The 22,778-nt window shown below is 32.4% G+C and overlaps 1 protein-coding gene across 1 annotated transcript in view; it reads left to right on the forward strand.

Annotated features, from left to right (window-relative positions):
* Pur-alpha (Purine-rich binding protein-alpha) overlaps nucleotides 1-22,778 on the forward strand; it is a 143,517-nt gene that overhangs the window by 71,623 nt on the left and 49,116 nt on the right. The window lies entirely within an intron of this gene.

Genomic DNA, 22,778 nt, shown 5'->3' on the forward strand with positions numbered 1-22,778 from the left:
TGTATGTATGTATGTATGTATGTATGTATGTATGTATGTATGTATGTATGTATGTATGTATGTATGTATGTATGTATGTATGTATGTATGTATGTATGTATGTATGTATGTATGTATGTATGTATGTATGTATGTATGTATGTATGTATGTATGTATGTATGTATGTATGTATGTATGTATGTATGTATGTATGTATGTATGTATGTATGTATGTATGTATGTATGTATGTATGTATGTATGTATGTATGTATGTATGTATGTATGTATGTATGTATGTATGTATGTATGTATGTATGTATGTATGTATGTATGTATGTATGTATGTATGTATGTATGTATGTATGTATGTATGTATGTATGTATGTATGTATGTATGTATGTATGTATGTATGTATGTATGTATGTATGTATGTATGTATGTATGTATGTATGTATGTATGTATGTATGTATGTATGTATGTATGTATGTATGTATGTATGTATGTATGTATGTATGTATGTATGTATGTATGTATGTATGTATGTATGTATGTATGTATGTATGTATGTATGTATGTATGTATGTATGTATGTATGTATGTATGTATGTATGTATGTATGTATGTATGTATGTATGTATGTATGTATGTATGTATGTATGTATGTATGTATGTATGTATGTATGTATGTATGTATGTATGTATGTATGTATGTATGTATGTATGTATGTATGTATGTATGTATGTATGTATGTATGTATGTATGTATGTATGTATGTATGTATGTATGTATGTATGTATGTATGTATGTATGTATGTATGTATGTATGTATGTATGTATGTATGTATGTATGTATGTATGTATGTATGTATGTATGTATGTATGTATGTATGTATGTATGTATGTATGTATGTATGTATGTATGTATGTATGTATGTATGTATGTTTTTTTTTTTTTTTTTTTTTTTTTTTTTTCGAGGTAAAAATCATCAAAAGACTCTGGCTTACCTAACAATTTGCCAGGAGTGCGAGACTTTAACACGCTAAAAAACCTCTATCTCCAATCCAATTTCCCTGTGGAACGACCGCAAAGTATTTCTTCACAGGGTGGGGAAAGGCAGAAACCTACGCTACACTACTTCGATTCTTCTTCGAATCTCTTCCTCCCTTCGGAGCTCAAGTATTACCAATTTTGCAAAATGGCATACACTCTCCCAATTGAATAAGGACGACAACATAACATGTACTATGTTTGTCGGGCTAACACTACACCCTACTAACTCCTCTAAGGTCGTTCTCTGTTCACCGAATCGTCCGCATACAAAGAATACATGACCAGCATCCTCTTCTACTTCACCACTGCAATATGTACAGAACGGGTCCCTATCATGTTTAAACCGGTATAAGTATGATTTGAAACAACCGTGACCACTTAACATTTGTGTTAAATAAAAATTTAGATCACCATGTTTCCTGTCGAGCCAGACTTTAATGTCTGGAATTAACTGGTACGTCCACCTCCCTTTACAGGATGTTGTCCAACGCATCTGCCAGTTGGCAACACTTATTCCCCTCGCCACTTCATGAGTGTTAGCATTGACCACCGTTTCCGCAGTTGGTGTCGCATATACCGATTCCCGAGCTTGAATGTCTATTGGCATTATACCAGCAATAACAAAAGCTGCCTCATCTGAAACGGTGCGGAAGGCACAGCACACACGCAAGGCAGAAAGCCTATAAATAGAGGTAAGAAGTTTTGCATAGGATGCAAACTTCAACGAGTCTGACCATATGGAAGATGCATAAAGGATTGTGCTTTTCACGACCTCAGTTAACAGTTTCCTTTGTAGATATTTTGGACCCCTTGTGTTCGGCATTATTCTGGATAACCTCAGACATGTTTCCTTGGCCTTAGAGCTTACATACTGTAGATGATCCTTAAACGAGAGACGACAGTCAATCATAATACCGAGATACTTGAGAAAAGGCTTCGTCTGTATACAACATGTTCCAATATTGAGTGTTAACGTTTCCCTGGATTTACGACTACTAACTAGTATCGCTTCAGTCTTATGGTCAGCTAAGGTTAGTTCCACGGAGCACAACCAGGATCGCACGATTTGTATACTTGCATTGGTAACCGTTTCTGCTTCCTGTAGGTCTTTTGCCACACACACTAATGCTATATCATCCGCAAAACCAACGATTGAAACCCTTTCGGGTAGCTTTAGCCTTAAAACACCGTCGTACATCACGTTCCATAACAAGGGACCAAGAACTGATCCCTGGGGAACGCCCATCGAAACTCTGTACTGTTCTGTTCCCCTATCAGTATCGTAGATGAGGATTCTGTTTCGGAAGTAGTCCTTTATCAAGGCCAACAAATATGGCGGGATATTCAATCTAGTAAGAGCGTTTACTATGACTTCCCAGTTCGCAGTATTGAAAGCATTTTTTATATCTAGAGTTACCACAACGCAGTACTCCTTTGCTCCATTCCTCCAGCACTTGCCTTCAATTGCTTTATATGCTGTTTCTACAACAACGTTAATGGCATTGACAGTTGATCTCGCTTTCCTGAAACCAAATTGGTTATCCGATAGACCACCGACGGCTTCGATAAAAGTTTCCAACCTTTTGCAGATGATGCTCTCTAATAGTTTTCCGCTTGTGTCTATCATGCAGAGCGGTCGATAAGAGGACGCATCGGCTAGGGGTTTCCCTTGTTTTGGCAATAAAACAAGTTTCTGTTTTTTCCACATTGATGGAAAGATCGCTCGCTTCAGACACCCATTTATGAGGGATGTGAATTGATCTGGGCAACATTTAAATGCCTCTTTTAGGACCAGGTTTGGGATACAGTCCAATCCTGGGGCTTTTTTGTCCTTAAATTTCAATATTGCTTCCTCGATTTCAGCATATGTCACGGGAGGGTAGTAATATGTATCTTCACGAGTGGGATGATCCCAAGTAGTCGGCCTCCCAGGAGGGAAAAGATGTTCTACAATTTTCTTAAGTGCTGACTCCTCTGTAGTAGCTGATGAGTTGAAACATTTAAGTTTCTTTGTTACCAATTTATAAGCAAGTCCCCATGGGTTATCCTCAAGGTCATCACAAATTTGGAGGAAACATCTTCTCTTACTTCTGCGTATTGATAATTTGAGCGATTTTCTCTTAGCCTTATACGTTTGGTGATGACTTTCGTTTTCTGGTCTACCTCTTGTTCGCGTATATAGTCGTCTGGCTCGTACACATTCCGAACGCAATTGAGCTATTTCTCCATTCCACCAATAGACTGGTTGCTTGTTTATTTTGTTTCTGTTATTTTTCCTTCTCACCATTGACGCATCACATGCTTTGGTAATTTCGTTCACAAATTGTTTTGCCATAGCTTCGGGTGGGCCATGTAGATTCATATCCTCGATAGTGGTTCGGAATACATCTTTATCAAGAGTGTCAACTTTCCAACCTAATAATCTTGAAGTCTGCCTGTTGACAGGTGCTGCTGGTTGCTCAGGTGCTAAGTCTACAATTATAGCATAGTGATCACTGTGCGTATATTGATCACACAATCTCCAGTTAACTCGTCCTATAATATTGCTGCTAGCAAAAGTTATGTCAATAATTGATCCTCTACCACCTCTATTAAAAGTTTGTTCATTTCCCGTGTTCATCAACACCACTCCAAGCACGGAAAAAGCTTCAAGTAGAATCCGTCCTCTTTCATTTGTACGGGGACAACCCCAGTCAGTAGCCCATGCATTAAAATCACCTGCTATTAGTATACGATTTCTAGAGGTCGCGTCTGAGACAATGTTGTCGACAATTCCTTCGAATTCTCCTATTGTGTATCTCGGTGGAATGTAACAGCTATAGATATAAATTCCGGATACTTTGGCTCGAGTAAATCCACAATGACTTGTTATTGTGTCCTGCAGTATTAATTTGCTGACCGACCAAATTGCTGAAGTATTTGAACTGTCGGAGACCCAGCTTGGAGATTCAATATTACGATGTTGTTCACTAAGGATCGCAATGTCAACATTTAAGTCACGCACATTTTGTTTAAGCAGCTCTTGGGCGGCTTGGCAATGGTTGAGGTTAAGTTGGAGAATTCTCATTTTCTAGTTTTTAGTAACTGAAGTGCCTTCTGATAGTATGGGCAAACTGGACATCCTGTAACATGATCATTACTGGTGTTAGTAGCTACTCCACTACAGAGTACACACACGGGGTTTCCCGTACAGGTTTTAATTTTGTGACCAGTTTCACCGCATCGTAGGCATTTTCCAGAATGATCATATTGGCTTCTGCAATTGAAAGCTGTATGACCAAAATCTAAACATTTAAAGCATCTTCTCGGCGATATCTTCTCCCGTATTCGACACCGAACCCATCCAATGCGGATTTTGTCAGCTTCCAACATCCGGTTTGCCAATCCTGCACTTAGGCAAATGGTGGCCGTTTGTGTACCCCCATAAGCCTTCCGCAAAGATTTAATTGCAGAAAGTGATAGAATCTCGAATTCCTCGGAAAAGTTCACCAATGCATCGAGTACATCTTGTCTATCAGTGACCTCGTCAATATCTCTTATCTCGAGAGCTATTTCGTGGGTCAATGCTCGGACTTCTGCCGTCGTGCCAAGGACTTCTTCAATCTTGTGTCTAAATTCACATGTGTTCTGATGAGCAGGTTTGTTTAGTTCCAGGAGTAATTCACCTTTCGCAGTTTTCCTTATATTATTGACATTTTGGCCAAGTATATCTAAATTAGGGTCACTTTTTACCTTCTTAAGTATGTCAGCATACGAGATATCCCCACATGTTTGAATAACAAGGGCATCTGGCCTGGCTGATTTTCGACTACTCATTGTTTTAGTTGATTTCTTCCTCTTTTTAGCTTTTGGACGAACTTTGACCCAGTCAGCGTTGGCCTTATCCTTCTCTGATGGTTCGGCTATGGTTTTGCTCGATTTGGGAGTTTCTACTTCATTATCCGTTTCTTTCCGTATGGTATCCTTTTTCTTTTTAGGTTTGTTCTCCTTTGGGCTGAAAGTTGTGTTTTCTCTCTTCCGTTTTGGAGTTCCTATTTGAGATGGCTTCGGCCATACTATTTCCTCTGTTTGGGTTTCCGTGTTAACCAGTACGGGTTTGCCAGTTTTTGCATGTGCAGTTTTACCCTCATCAGGAGCATTTACCTCATCTGAGGCCTGCAGGTACAATGCTTGTATTTGACGAGTAATCGTGTGAATATCCTTGTGAATATTCGAGCGGGGTCTAATAAACTCAACTAGCTCCGATATTTTATCCCCTAGCTTACTAAGACAGTTTCCTTGTGGCTTGTCGCTACTCTTTCCGCATGTTTCCGCCAAGTTTGTAGGCGGTGATCTTACTATCACCGAGTTCCTCTTGAATGGGTTTATTTCACCTTCTCCTTTACGCGATTCCTCATTATCTTGTGTTTCCTTTTTACGTTTATTCTGTTCATTTGCATTCATGTCTATTGGTCCAAACTCAGAGCCGCTATCTCCATTTGTTGTGCAGTTGCGTTTTGATCCCATGGTTATCTTTGCATGCAGGGAGGCCATGCGATGGGTTGGTACGAGATCCTTATGAGATCACATGCCAGTGCCAGATCCGCGTTAGTCGGGAAAATCAACCGAGCCTGCACCGCCAACTTAACGGCGACAAATTTTGAGCGCACTCTGAGACCTGCCAGGTTTTAAGAGGAGGAGGCGGTTGTGACATTAACCTGAAAGCCATTTCAGAGGAGTTTCACCTCCTCTTACTAAAGTTTCAGAATATCACAGACCGTCGGCCCAGGGTTCGTCTGATCCATATCGTTTTCCAGTAATACCTTAATTAAGATCGTGCTGGTCTTGATCTTAATGCCTTTCAGCGGGAGACTTTTCGGGGGTGTGTCAGAGACGTATCCATTCTTGCAAGGAATCGTAACAGCTCTAGTGCCTTTCGACGGAGTTCATATTCGGGGGTTTGTTATACAGCTCCAAGGTTGCAACTGGGGTTAACCGCGGAGTCGTCAATCTCCTAGCAACACCTCTCTAGAGGGTTCCCCTTGCGGCTGGGCACATAATTTAGGGCGGTGTCCACTCGCCCTGTCACAGGTTTTCTCAGAGCACTTGCACCATTTTGGTACGCTCTCCACACCTGCCGAAACTCAGGGTCCGCGGGGTCGTTAATCCCGATATTCTCTCCAGAGAACACCCTTGCGGTAGTATGTATGTATGTATGTATGTATGTATGTATGTATGTATGTATGTATGTATGTATGTATGTATGTATGTATGTATGTATGTATGTATGTATGTATGTATGTATGTATGTATGTATGTATGTATGTATGTATGTATGTATGTATGTATGTATGTATGTATGTATGTATGTATGTATGTATGTATGTATGTATGTATGTATGTATGTATGTATGTATGTATGTATGTATGTATGTATGTATGTATGTATGTATGTATGTATGTATGTATGTATGTATGTATGTATGTATGTATGTATGTATGTATGTATGTATGTATGTATGTATGTATGTATGTATGTATGTATGTATGTATGTATGTATGTATGTATGTATGTATGTATGTATGTATGTATGTATGTATGTATGTATGTATGTATGTATGTATGTATGTATGTATGTATGTATGTATGTATGTATGTATGTATGTATGTATGTATGTATGTATGTATGTATGTATGTATGTATGTATGTATGTATGTATGTATGTATGTATGTATGTATGTATGTATGTATGTATGTATGTATGTATGTATGTATGTATGTATGTATGTATGTATGTATGTATGTATGTATGTATGTATGTATGTATGTATGTATGTATGTATGTATGTATGTATGTATGTATGTATGTATGTATGTATGTATGTATGTATGTATGTATGTATGTATGTATGTATGTATGTATGTATGTATGTATGTATGTATGTATGTATGTATGTATGTATGTATGTATGTATGTATGTATGTATGTATGTATGTATGTATGTATGTATGTATGTATGTATGTATGTATGTATGTATGTATGTATGTATGTATGTATGTATGTATGTATGTATGTATGTATGTATGTATGTATGTATGTATGTATGTATGTATGTATGTATGTATGTATGTATGTATGTATGTATGTATGTATGTATGTATGTATGTATGTATGTATGTATGTATGTATGTATGTATGTATGTATGTATGTATGTATGTATGTATGTATGTATGTATGTATGTATGTATGTATGTATGTATGTATGTATGTATGTATGTATGTATGTATGTATGTATGTATGTATGTATGTATGTATGTATGTATGTATGTATGTATGTATGTATGTATGTATGTATGTATGTATGTATGTATGTATGTATGTATGTATGTATGTATGTATGTATGTATGTATGTATGTATGTATGTATGTATGTATGTATGTATGTATGTATGTATGTATGTATGTATGTATGTATGTATGTATGTATGTATGTATGTATGTATGTATGTATGTATGTATGTATGTATGTATGTATGTATGTATGTATGTATGTATGTATGTATGTATGTATGTATGTATGTATGTATGTATGTATGTATGTATGTATGTATGTATGTATGTATGTATGTATGTATGTATGTATGTATGTATGTATGTATGTATGTATGTATGTATGTATGTATGTATGTATGTATGTATGTATGTATGTATGTATGTATGTATGTATGTATGTATGTATGTATGTATGTATGTATGTATGTATGTATGTATGTATGTATGTATGTATGTATGTATGTATGTATGTATGTATGTATGTATGTATGTATGTATGTATGTATGTATGTATGTATGTATGTATGTATGTATGTATGTATGTATGTATGTATGTATGTATGTATGTATGTATGTATGTATGTATGTATGTATGTATGTATGTATGTATGTATGTATGTATGTATGTATGTATGTATGTATGTATGTATGTATGTATGTATGTATGTATGTATGTATGTATGTATGTATGTATGTATGTATGTATGTATGTATGTATGTATGTATGTATGTATGTATGTATGTATGTATGTATGTATGTATGTATGTATGTATGTATGTATGTATGTATGTATGTATGTATGTATGTATGTATGTATGTATGTATGTATGTATGTATGTATGTATGTATGTATGTATGTATGTATGTATGTATGTATGTATGTATGTATGTATGTATGTATGTATGTATGTATGTATGTATGTATGTATGTATGTATGTATGTATGTATGTATGTATGTATGTATGTATGTATGTATGTATGTATGTATGTATGTATGTATGTATGTATGTATGTATGTATGTATGTATGTATGTATGTATGTATGTATGTATGTATGTATGTATGTATGTATGTATGTATGTATGTATGTATGTATGTATGTATGTATGTATGTATGTATGTATGTATGTATGTATGTATGTATGTATGTATGTATGTATGTATGTATGTATGTATGTATGTATGTATGTATGTATGTATGTATGTATGTATGTATGTATGTATGTATGTATGTATGTATGTATGTATGTATGTATGTATGTATGTATGTATGTATGTATGTATGTATGTATGTATGTATGTATGTATGTATGTATGTATGTATGTATGTACAGTCGCCGAAATAATGATAGGTTCAAAAAATTTTTCTCATTTTTTTCTAAGTGATACCGAGTTTTATCACAGTTTTTGTGTCAGTGTATTTATACTTCAAATTTTTACATATCCCGTTAAAATTTTTCGTTTATTTTTTTGCTACAATAAAGAAACAAAGATTTTACCGTTTTCAAAGCAAACTTGGAGCGAAATAAATATAAGTTCACAGATTATTCCAGAGTTTTCTTTGTTGGAGTACGGATAACATTTTTTTTTTTGCAAGTGTTTGTTGTTTTTTGAAGCTTTAACACAAATTTTAATAGATTCCAAGTGTAAAAAACTTAATATTTTTTATGTTTTAACGATTTTTTTGGAAATGGGTCGTGCAAAGTCTTTATCTGCAGAAGAACGTGGAAAAATATTGGCTTTTAAAGAACAAAAGCTTTCAAATCGGCAAATTGCTCAAAATATTGGAAGATCTGTTAATGTTGTAAACATTTTTTTTAAGTTAAAGGACATTTATGGCAAAAAGGAAAGTCCTGGCCCAGAACCGAAACTGACTCAACGACAAAAATCGATGATGATCGATGTTATTCCCCATCAAATCTTCTCCATATTCAATCAAAGAAATTTCTAACATTTCAATGTAATTTTCAGAGGTCATCCTTGTTGAAATCCATGCCAAAGGAAGCCTACCCTTAATGGAAAATACTCCCCAAATCATTAAATAGCCTCCACCGAAATTTCTACTCATCCGAATCTCTTTTTCCTTTTGCAAATCATGCCAGTAATATTGGAAACCATCTGGACCATCCAAATTAAACATTTTTTCATCACTAAATAGTACTCTTTCCCATTTATCTCCAAAATCCATATGATTTTTTGCCCATAAAAGTCGTTTTTCTTTGTGTTCTTTTGAAAGTGCCCGACGTGCCATTCTCTTTGTGTATTGAAACCGTTTTGAGTTACGCAAAACTTGCTGAACTCTTCTGGTAGACACTGAAAGATTCAGACGGGCTTTTATTTCTGAAGCAAACAAGTTTTCCCTTGTTACCATTCGCAATATCATCGATTTTTGTCGTTGATTCAGTTTCGGTTCTGGGCGAGGACTTTTCTTTTTGCCATAAATGTCCTTTAATTTTAAAAAATTGTTTACAACATTAACAGATCTTCCAATATTTTGAGTAATTTGGCGATTTGAAAGCTTTTGTTCTTTAAAAGCCAATATTTTTCCACGTTCTTCTGCAGATAAAGACTTTGCACGACCCATTTCCAAAAATATCGTTAAAACATAAAAAATATTAAGTTTTTTTACACTTGGAATCTATTAAAATGTGTGTTAAAGCTTCAAAAAACAACAAAGACTTGCAAAAAAAAAAATGTTATCCGTACTCCAACAAAGAAAACACTGGAATAATCTGTGAACTTATATTTATTTCGCTCCAATTTTGCTTTGAAAACCGTAAAATCTTTGTTTCTTTATTGTAGCAAAAAAATAAACGAAAAATTTTAACGGGATATGTAAAAATTTGACGTATAAATACACTGACACAAAAACTGTGATAAAACTCGGTATCACTTAGAAAAAAATGAGAAAAATTTTTTGAACCTATCATTATTTCGGCTACTGTATGTATGTATGTATGTATGTATGTATGTATGTATGTATGTATGTATGTATGTATGTATGTATGTATGTATGTATGTATGTATGTATGTATGTATGTATGTATGTATGTATGTATGTATGTATGTATGTATGTATGTATGTATGTATGTATGTATGTATGTATGTATGTATGTATGTATGTATGTATGTATGTATGTATGTATGTATGTATGTATGTATGTATGTATGTATGTATGTATGTATGTATGTATGTATGTATGTATGTATGTATGTATGTATGTATGTATGTATGTATGTATGTATGTATGTATGTATGTATGTATGTATGTATGTATGTATGTATGTATGTATGTATGTATGTATGTATGTATGTATGTATGTATGTATGTATGTATGTATGTATGTATGTATGTATGTATGTATGTATGTATGTATGTATGTATGTATGTATGTATGTATGTATGTATGTATGTATGTATGTATGTATGTATGTATGTATGTATGTATGTATGTATGTATGTATGTATGTATGTATGTATGTATGTATGTATGTATGTATGTATGTATGTATGTATGTATGTATGTATGTATGTATGTATGTATGTATGTATGTATGTATGTATGTATGTATGTATGTATGTATGTATGTATGTATGTATGTATGTATGTATGTATGTATGTATGTATGTATGTATGTATGTATGTATGTATGTATGTATGTATGTATGTATGTATGTATGTATGTATGTATGTATGTATGTATATTAGAGTGTCCCTTAGAATTAAATTTTTGGAAATGTAACTTTCGTAATGACCTAAAATAGCACAAAAAAATGTTTAGCTTGTTCTAAGAAGGGCAACCCGTGCCGACTTTCGATTTAGTTTTGAGGTGCATTTACAAGGGGATTGCACCTCATGGTATGGAAAAACTATGGGAGGTATTGACATATTTTTTCACATTTTTATTCCCTATTATGTTGTCAATAAATCCCCATGTGATAATCAAAAAATTAGTATAACAAAATTTTTAAAAACTTGAAATTGGATTTTTGAACTGCCGTTAAAAAAAATATTTTTTTTGTTATACCTGCGAATAGGTTAACTGTATCCTATGAAGATAAAAACTCATATACAAGTAAACATGGATATATTTTAAGTAAAAATTAGCTTTTATTTTAATATTTATCAAAATATGTTAATTTTGTTCCTACATTTCTTGTTCTAGTTGCCTGAGACACGTTAATGGCCTGGCGAATTTTTAATAACTTTAAAATTTTTTGACCAATTTCTGTTTTTTATATCTCATTAGCAAAATTACGTACACATTTCTATTCTTTTAAATTAAATTGCAAAAGTAATTTTTTAATGACAAAATTTTTACAAAAACTGGAAAAATGCATTTTTTCCCCTTGTAAATGCATCTCAAAACTTCAGAGGGCTTGCGGCACCAACCCAAGTCTTAACCCCAACCGATTTACCTACTTTCGTCTATTAAGGGCCACCCTAATGTATATGGGACATTTCATGTCAAGTGAATCAACTTTTGAAATCGATGTCTTCCGATCGGGAAGACATAGAGCTATACAAGGTTAGCACTATTGGATAGTAATTCATACACAATTTTTCAACAAGATCGGTCCAGAACTCTCCGAGTTAGAGAGTTGACATTTTCGCCAAGCAGGTGTTGACATTTTCGCCAAACAGGAGTTTTTTCTTATCCATGTAACTTATTACCTATTGCTCTTAGCAAAATTTGTCCCAAATATTTTAGATAGCTCTTACTTCAATCTTTCGAACAAAAATATTTAAAAAACAAAATAAAAAAAATTTAATATTTTTTTCCCGAAATCAAAAACGTTTTTTTCAAAATGGGCCCCTTAGTGGGATACGAGTGGGATATCTATCAAATGAATATTTTGTAACTCAAGACATACAATTTTTAACTTTTTTTTCTAACTTTTTTTCAAAAATGGGCTCTTTTTTAACTTTTGCAAAAAAAGTCAAAAATTGTATGTCTTGAGTTACAAAATATTCATTTTGATTCCACTCGCATCCCAGTAAGCGACCAAATAGAGATCTTCAAGGAAAATATATTATTATTTAAAAAAAAGTCAAAAAAGTTTTTGATTTCGGAAAAAAATTATTAAATTTTTTTTTATATATTTTTTTTGAAAGATTGATGAAAGAGCTATCTAAACTATTTGGGAGAACAACAAATAGAACAACAGGTAATAAGTTACATAGATAAGAAAAAACACCAGCTTGGACAAAATATCAAATTTTGACACCTCTGTGTGTCTGAGGGGGTCATCTCGATCGGAAGACATCGATTTCAAAAGTTGGTTCACTTGACATGAATCCCCCATATATGAAAGTTATTTCTGTTCAATTGTATGTTTATACCAAAATTTTTAAGAGAAGAAAAAATTAATATAACATTGAATTATTGTTTCATAAATAACCATCACATTATAACCATATGAGTTGGATATTTATAAAAACTAGGATCGCCTGGTGGTCAAAATTCGACCACTAATAACAAAATTATACAGTTAATTTGAGTATACGCAAAAATATTTTTCACGTTTGTGTACAAATACACGTGTATTTAGATGTGCATAAATATGTTGTTATTGTTTTTCAAGCAAATTTAAAACGCTTTTTAACACTTTTATGGAAAGAATTTTTAAAAAAAAAATTATATTGTGCACATTTAGAGAAAATAATATTTTAAACCATATAGGTTTCATCAATATTGGTGGACAATAACATACTTAAAAGTGTACCACAAAAAAACGTGTGGCCTATTTATATATAAGATATTTTGATTAAAACCAATGCGCACAAAAGACAATATAATTACAAAAATCAAATACAGGGCACTAAGAGCAAAAAGTATAACACTATTATAAACAAATTGTTTAAGGATGAAATCTCAATAACATAAAAAAGATTCTTGAGACCACAAACGCATAAAGAAAACGTAATGATTATGAAAGTCAATAATGAAAGGCCCAACTATATATCGTCACCTTAAATGCAAACGGACGTAACTACACAAATATTCAAAATATTTATTATATTGATTGATTATGGTTCTTTTTATCAAACTACAAAATTCAAAATATCTCTGGATTCGATCACTAAAATTTAAAACGACTATAGATTAGAGTATCCAAAACCGAAAACCGGTCCATCGGTTTTTTCATCTTTGTAAACTCCAGCGGTTTCGGTATTTTTAATATTTCGGTTTTTTGATAAACCGGTTTTTGTAAGACTGTTAACCGGTTTTAATGAAATGTATTTTCTAAAGCTCATTCAAACATATTTATGAAAAAGTTAAAAATATTGATTTATTTCGGAAACTCTACCTTGATGTTACATCGAGTTATCAAAATAGCCCCTATGACGTAAAACCTTCCAATGAAAAATTATTATTAAATTCGGTTTATAACCATAAACAAATACGCATTGCCAAATATAAACAATTTTTTGAAAAAGGGTATACTCCAAATTGGAGAACAGAAATATTTAAAAAAAAGTATGTTAAAATTAGATATCACAAAGAAAGTCAGCCATCCGCTTCCAAGAATTGACGACACCCTGGACACATTAGCTGGGACAATATGGCTCTCCACAATGGACTTGCAAAGTGGTTACTGGCTTGGTGTACCTCGATGACATGATTGTCATGGGTAAGTCTTTTGATGAACACCTGAAAAACCTTGAAGAAGCAAATGGCTGAGGCTGGACTAAAACTAAGCGTAAAGAAATGTGCATTGTTCCAGAAAGAAGTTAAGTATTTAGGGCATCGCGTAACAGCAGACGGCATATCGGCAGATGAAGATAAAATACGAGCTATATATGACTGGCCTCGTCCGAAAAATCTTAAAGTAACGTGTTTATTGGGTGGGTTGTCAGCAAGCAGTAGCCGATTGGGTAGCTAATTGTCCACAATGCATAGTAGCGAAGGGCCCAGTAAGAAGAAGTAGTGAACAACTTCAGCAGAATAACTCAGATGCGCCATTCGAGCGAATTGCGATGGATGTAGCAGGCACTTTCCCTGACATTGATGCCGGATACCGTTACGTTCTAGTGGTTATGGATTATTTCAGCAAATGGCCAGAGGAATATGCCATACCCAATCAGGAAGCTAAAACGTCTATAAGCTTATTTGTGAACAGCTGGGTGTTCCGCTATGGTGTTGCACTGGAGTTGCACTCGGATCAGGGTAGAAATCTTGAATCTGCCGTATTCAAGGAAATGTGCGATTTATACGGAATAAGAAAAACACCACTGCATCCTCAATCTGATGGCATGGTAGAAAGATTCAATCGCACTCTGGAGGAATATTTAAGAAAGGTGGTCAGTGCACACCAAAAGGACTGGGAAGAACACATACCGAAATTTCTATTTTCATACAGATCAGCTGATCACAAGTCAACCTCTCGAACACCTGTAAAAATTGTCTTCGAGACAGAGCTCAAGTTGCCTGATGATTTAGAATTCGGTATTAAGCCCTCATCGAAAGCTCTAGAATTCGAATATACGAGTTTTGACAGATAAGACCATTGTAGAAAGTTCACGAGAGATGGCGTATGTATAAATAGTGGCAGAGGTTGCAGTCGTGAGTTTATTTTATCAGAGATGCTGTACGAATAAACATCAACTGTATTACCAGTGTATACTGTGTGCTGTATTTTCCTGTGAATTGTGTGTGTGTATTAGAACACATAGTGACAAATTAAATTGTTGTTGTTGTACATTTTAAATAAATAAAGAGTTTCTACCAAGGTTGCCAACTCTTCAGCTCAGAAAATGGCTAGATTTTGAATTAAAAATGGCTAGAAATGGCTAAAACCAAAAAATAAATGAATACAAATTCATAAATATTACATTGCTTTCCCACATTACCACGAAGTCTGGTTATGTGTTAACTAATAGTTATACTGACAGATTTCAAAAATAATTTTTACCGACTTCGTGTTAATGGGGTTTAGCAGATTAACCCCTATTTTCTCAATCTCCGGTTAAATTAAATAGAATTTTCAGTATATCATCACGATAAAAAATAACCAGAGATTGAGAAAATGCGGATAAATATTGTAATATCAGTAATTTTTTTTCCTTTTAGATAAATTAAACAAATTTCTGGGCACTTACATTCAAAATTGGATCCATTGAAGAAATGCCAAATTGATTTTTGAATATGACTGATGCTTTGAAAACAATTTCGAAGCCTGGTTTCATAAAACCAATAATCAAATCAAATCTCATCAACAGACGAATTTGTTTAAAAATACTGTTTCTTTGCCATTTGATAAAAAATATTGTTTTATTTTTAAAAAATTTCAAATTCCAAAAATGTTCAAGAAAAGTATAAAATCAAAATGGCTAATAAGAGCCAGTTTTTGACTTCGTATTTAAATATGAATTATATTTAAGTTCTATTTAAATACAAAAATGAGTTTTTCAGTGCTTTTTTAAATGATACATAAATTGTAGTGAAAAAAAACCAAACAACAGCGTCTTGCTGAAAACAGCGTCTTGCAAAAACTACAATTCCGATGCGGGGCAATTGGAGCTTCTTTTGTGCATTTTCCTACCAATAATTTTATTGTTTAATAAACTTTTATTTCTTATTGGGCAAAATGTATCAATTTTTGTTTTGGTTGAACAGCTGTTTTAAGCAAAACTATCGATAAATTTTTGATATTTAGTGGTAGCACTACTTTTATCTTATTTAAATAAGACAAATTATGTAGCACTGTAAAACTCAAAATGTATTTAAATACAACTTAATTTTAAGTAATAATTAACTAAATACGTATTTAAATAACAAGTCAAAAACTGGGCATAAGACAAAATAAAATGGCTAGATCTTCCGGCTAGATTAAATCTAGCAATTTTTTTATGGCTAAATGAAAATATAATCGCTAGATCTAGCCGGAAAATGGCTAAATTGGCAACCTTGGTTGCTACTAGTGTTATAAAAATCCGACTTTTTAAAAAACCGGTTTATCGGTTAACCGAAAATTGGACTTTTCTAGAAAACCGGTTTTTCGGTTAACCGGCATCGAAAAAACCGGTTAACGGTCATTCATATTTATTTTTCATGTATGTATACTAGGGTATTCAATTAATCGGGTTTCTGGTTCGGTCGGTTAATAGGTTAATCGAGCAAATAATTAATCGAGGTTTAGATTGGTTCGGTTAATAATCGGTTAATTTAAAATTATTCGATTAACCGAATAATTTATATTTTCATTTTAAATTGAAAATACAACAACGAATTTTGTGTACAAAAACATAAAAAACAGCAAATAAGGTATTTGAGATAATTTTTGTAAACATATCTCCTATTTGCTGCAATAACGTCATAACTCAAGATCCGTGTTTTATGAACTGAGTAATACAAAATATGCGCTGTTCTATAATCTTTCATATAGTTTAATCAGTTTTCAAAAAAGTCAAAAAAAACTCTCGCTGATTGTATATGTTGGAGAAATCAAAAGCATGATAAAGAATATTTCTTTTTGGATTGTTTTAGATTTTGATTAATTTAATAGTTTCGTTTAGTTATGATAAAAGACTCATTTCAAAAAAAAGTTTCTTCTATACATGTAAGTACAAACAAAGTTTCAAATACATGTAAATTAAATGCGTCAGTTGTTATACATACTCACTAATCATGTTTATTGGATGTTCAAAAAATATCTAATTTTAATTTGAAATTAGTATTTGAATTGAAACGGAAAAATAAATACAAATAAATAGAGTTAGTTCGGGTATTGTGGACTATGCGTCTAATGTGTGACCAGTGTCTTTTTTCAGGACCTGTAACCCAAGTTCGTGTAATGTGGACCACTTAAATTACTTGATTATGTACTACTGGTCCACATTACCCGACAATAACTATGTACTTTGTAAGCCATCTATCTAAGCCAAGAACGCGACTTTTTAATTTGTATTAATAAAAATATATTGAATATAAATTTTTTAATCATTCATGATTAGCTGGTTCATGAATTTTATTTACATTACATTACCCTCATATAGTTAGAATTTTACATAAAAAATAGTCGTATTTTAAATGAACCTGGTTCCCTCGGTATAGACAATTTTAATTTTTTTTTCATTTATGATATGTATTTGATGTGAAGTTAGCATTTCAAAAAGTATAAATTTATTATACAACTTCTAAGAAATTATTTAGATAAATTAAAAAGATAAAAAGTACTTTTATCCCAAAAAAAATAGCGAAAAATAACCTTTTTTCTATTATTCAAATGCATATATCTAGCTGGACAAAATTAAAAAATAAATGTCTGGCAACATTCCTTCTGATCATTTAATGAGCTTCTCAATACAATAGGGAACTGTAATTCATGTTTTGTTTTTTTGGTTTTTAGCTCCGATTAGGAAAAACTAAGCTTTAAAGTCAGTTGTTGTCAGCAGGTATATTAAGATTTCAAAGAGAAGTGTATTTTTTGTGTGACTTTGGTTTATGATTATTGTCATAATTTTTTTATATTATTATTAAGCTCTATTTCAAGGAAATATGCAACAATTTTCATTTAATTATTTCCATTGTAACTATTAAACAAAACAATTTTTTGTGAGAAGATCAGAAATTGGAAAAAATAAAATATTTCCGTTTTTCAAGTAGAGTTAAAGCTATTTATTCCGCATAGTTCCAATGTAAAACTTTATTTGGGTTAATCTGTCAAGTGTTCACTTTAAGGTAAATCAAAAACATCTTGCGCATTTTTGCGACCGCCATACATTTTTTTTTCACTTTTCCAGTATGACCTACACAAAGAAAAAATAAAATATTTCCTTTTTTCAAGTAGAGTTAAAGCTGTTTATTCCGGATAGTTCCGGTGTAAAACTATATTTGAGTTAATCTTTCAAGTGTTCGCTTCAAGGTAAATGAAAAACATCTTGCGCACTCTTGCGACCGCCATAAATTTTTTCACTTTTTCACGAAAGAAAATGTTTGAAGAATGGGTAAAAACTCCCAAAATATATTGCGAAAAAAAGTTGGTTTTTTATAATCGTTTATATATTTGAATTCATTTTTTATATGATTCATAAGTGAGAAGTGAACCCAACGTGATTTATTAATTTTGTCCGGTTAGATTTGCGATCTACCACACTGTGCAGCGCACAGTGGTATGAGAATAAAAAAAGACGGAAATAAATCTGTAACTTCTAAACCCTTACGCTCTCAGCGAGTTGTTAAGTTTTTCCTAATGTATTTGACACATTAAAAACATAAGGTCGACATGTTATATATCAATGGATAGAGGATTTTGTCTACTTTTCAAAAATGTATATAACTTTTGACAATTAAAAAATTCATGGAATACTTTTTTGAAAAATATGACAAAAAATGCTCTTTATTGAATTTTGCATAGATACAAATTTTTCAAATTGAAATAAAATTTTTATTTATGAATATTTTTTGTGAAATTTCACAGTTATGTAGATTTTTCTATTTAAAATGGAAAAATGAAAACAAATTTTGAAATTTGTTATCAAGTATCCCGCAATTCCCAAAAAAATCTTGAAAAATCCCAAAAATGGGATTTTTTCGTTTTTAGGCTATAATATCCATACCAGGGGCGGGGTTATCGGAACCCTTTACAAAATAATTAAGAACTTATTGGGCCATCTAAAATAGGTTACTATATTTTGATATCGAGTATGCGATTTGAGAATTTTTGCCCTAAAGTTGAATTTTACATAAAAAATAGTCATTTTTTGAATGGACCTAATCCCGTCGGTATCAAAAATTATAAATGTTTTTTTAATTTAAAATATTTAGCGTAAAGTTAGTTTTTCGAAAAGTACAAATTCATTATACATCATCTTAGAAATTTTTTAGATAACTTAAAAAGAATAAAAGTACTTTTTTTCCAAAAAAATTGCGTAAAATCGCCTTTTTTAATTTTTTTAAATTCAAATGCATGTAACTTTGGACTCAGCCATGATTTTTAAACACTTCTTTCTTTATTTGATATATAGATCTATCGGGGAATATTTGGAACCGCGGTCACCAAAAAACTGGAATGTTGAAAATTAAATTTTCAAATGCGAATATCTCCTAAGCTATAAGAGATAATTGATAGCTACGAGGTTTTATGTAGTGCTCGACGACGAGATTCTATATGTGTATTTTTTTTTTGTAAATCGGAACACAAACGAAGAAATAGGATCATTTTAAAAATTGAACATACCCGAGGTGTCCTACTTTGGGAACCCCTGGTCCCGCTCCTGGTGGGCTCATGTGGTCCAACTTAAACTCGACTACACTTCCTCTTTGCGCATGTGATATTTCATTCAAATCGGCGTAAGGGTTTAGAAGTTACAGATTTATTTCCATCTTTTTTATTATCATACCACTGTGCAGCGTTCCAAAATTACTAACTTCAAATGCGTGTAAAAAAAATCTAGCGCTGAACTAAAAAAAGCCTTGAAGGTTTTGTTATGGAAAACGTAAGCTTTCATTTGCTTTTGGCTTCATCCCATTCCGATTCGAAAAGTTCGATTTTGTGTCACAGTGTAGAGTAACTAGGGGTAATGTGGACTGCCGTTTTGTTTTTTCTAAATTTTGGCCAAAATATATATGGATATTAAAAAAGTTGTGAAGAAATAAATTAGCTAATGTATTCTCTAATTGTTTTTGCAGTTGAAAATTTTTTCTGTCAAAGGATAAAAATTTATGTGAAAATATTGTAAGGAACCCAAAAACCAGCATTAAAAAAATTGGAGGGTAATATGGACCACTATATGAGGGTAATGTGGACTCGTATTTAATACATAAAATTCATGAACCATATAATCATGAATGATTAAAAAATTTAATTTCAATATATTTTTATTAATACAAAGTTTACAAAGTACAAGTTATTGTCGGGTAATATGGACCAGTAGTACATAATCAAGTAATTTAAGTGGTCCACATTACACGAACTTGGGTTACAGTGCACTATAGGTTAAATGACTACTTTTTCTGTGCAAAATTAATAACTACTACAAAATCATGGTATTCAAACGAAAACCTTAAAGAATTTCATAAGTAAGAATAATTCTATTAAAAAAAAATGGAATTTAACCCACTAACGACCTAAAATTAACCCTTTTGCAATCATTAATGCAAACTTAATACATTAATTTATTTTAATTATACTAAAACTTTTAGTAATTGCTTAAATCTAATTCATTTTGTAAATTTAAATCAAAAAGGTCCTCTTAACTTTCATTAATTTCATCGTCTTGGTGGGTATAGTGAATTACTTCAGGTGGAAGTGTGGAACTTTTCCGCTTTTGTAAGCGCCTATATAAAAATGATGTGGAAATTAATGGATCTGAGGTACAGCTTAATATTAATTCGGAGCTTAAAAAATCTGTCTTCGTCGCTTCCATTACAGCGTCTTTTTGCATCTCAAAAAATTTGTCAGCAATATGCAGTAAAATATATTGCAAAGAAACTTTGGTAAGAGTCTCATTTGCTTTTATAATTTTTCTTTTAAAATTTCAATAATTTATATTCGTGAGTGATTTTCGGAATGGGTTATATGGGAGTTATGACAAATTATGGGCCGATCGTCATGAAATTAGGTCGTATGATTAATTTCTTTATGAGAGTTGAATTTTATGTGTATACCAACAATTTTAAGTGATTTATGCACGTTAAAGTGATTTTCGGAAGCGGGAGCTATGACTAATTTAGGACCCACCATCATAAAATTAGGTGACCTGAATTCCGTATATTTGGAGCTAAATTTGTGTAGATACCTATATAAATTCAACATTTATGACCGATAAAGTCCAATTACGGGAGGACATTTGTATGGGGGCTAGGTGAAATAATGGACCGATTTCAGCCAGTTTCAATAGGCTTCGTCCTTGGGCAGACAAAATTATATGTAACATATTAAGGTGGGTCTTAGTCTAATATTCTTGGACATTACAAACATCTGCACAAACGCATAATACCCTCCCCACTATGGTGGTGTAGGGTATAAAAAATGCATTGTTTGGGTTATATGCTTCTCCACACAGCACAGTTTTGGTAGCCGTTTAACCTATAGTGCAGTGGTAAAAAATTATTTTTGCTTAATAATCTAAATGTGCTTAAATTCGTACCAAATATATGCAAAACTACGTGTCCACTTTAACTATATAAAACAACCAAACATTAAATTCTACCTTATTTGAGCCGAAAAAAATGTTGAGCAGGCGCATTAATTTCAATACAAGAATAAAAAGCCAACATATCAATTACTCATGAAAGCAAATGTGCAAAAACAAATTGTAAAATGTACGACAAATCAATTTTATCATACCTTCAATAGTTTCTGAAAAAAGACATTGGTCCACATTAGACGCATAGTCCACAATACCCGAAGTTACTCTAATGTGTAAACAGTGAATATAAAAAATGCACAAAAACATGAGATTTATTAATTTTAGTCCCAAATATTTCAAGTTGGATATTTGGTGTAGAGCCGGAATTCTCCGCCTTTGGTTGTACAGAAAGAAAGTGTCAATTTCATGCACAGTGTAATTATACAAAGAACCTTCACTGTCAATTAAATTGCATGGATAAGGTTTACAGGAAACCAGCTATAGAACGATCATGATGTCGAAAATTAACACTTATTATGATATTTATAAGAGATTTGTGCATATTTAAGTGGTTTTTGGTAGTGGACCTAATATGGGAGCTATGATGAAATATGAAGCATATACAAAAAATTCTGCAGTTTGATTTTTCATACATATTACTATATGTGTAAAATTTTTGATCGAAATCGATATTTGTAAGAATTGGTTCTTATATGGGGGCTATGACTAATTACAATATTTTGTACGGCGATTATATATCTACATACATGGAACTTATGTCTGCTGAATTTTGTATGGATTGCCCATTATATATGCAATTATATACCATAGAGATATATTCGGAGAAGAAATCTGTATGGAGGCTGCAAGAATGAATGGATCGATTCTTGATATTTTCAACTGTACTTGTCTATTTATCAAAAAAACAATGTGCAAAATGTTTTTGTACATTTTCAATACCAACCATTTCTGGTCTAAATCGTGCTAAATACAGACGGATATACGTACAGAGCTAGATCTTTCTTCGAATTGTTTGAATTGAAGGTGGGTATAAAAATAGCCGGCATATTGACTACTTTGGGCTTGCCCATATTAGATGGTCCATTGGGTTAAATTGCTAGTGCTTATATGCGTATACGATGCAGGCAGGATGAATGAATTGACATGCGCAATTAGCAAATTCTATTTAAGTGGACACTTTAGTAACTTAGTACGAAAATCTTCAAAATTGTTTGCTCAAAACATTTTAATTAGAAAAAATTTTCTTTTAGATTATAATTTATTAAAATACATATTTTTAAAAATTAATTATTATAAATCTAATTAAACACATATTTTTTCGT

This window comes from Calliphora vicina, chromosome X (assembly GCF_958450345.1).
Source record: "Calliphora vicina chromosome X, idCalVici1.1, whole genome shotgun sequence".
NCBI lineage: Eukaryota > Metazoa > Arthropoda > Insecta > Diptera > Calliphoridae > Calliphora > Calliphora vicina.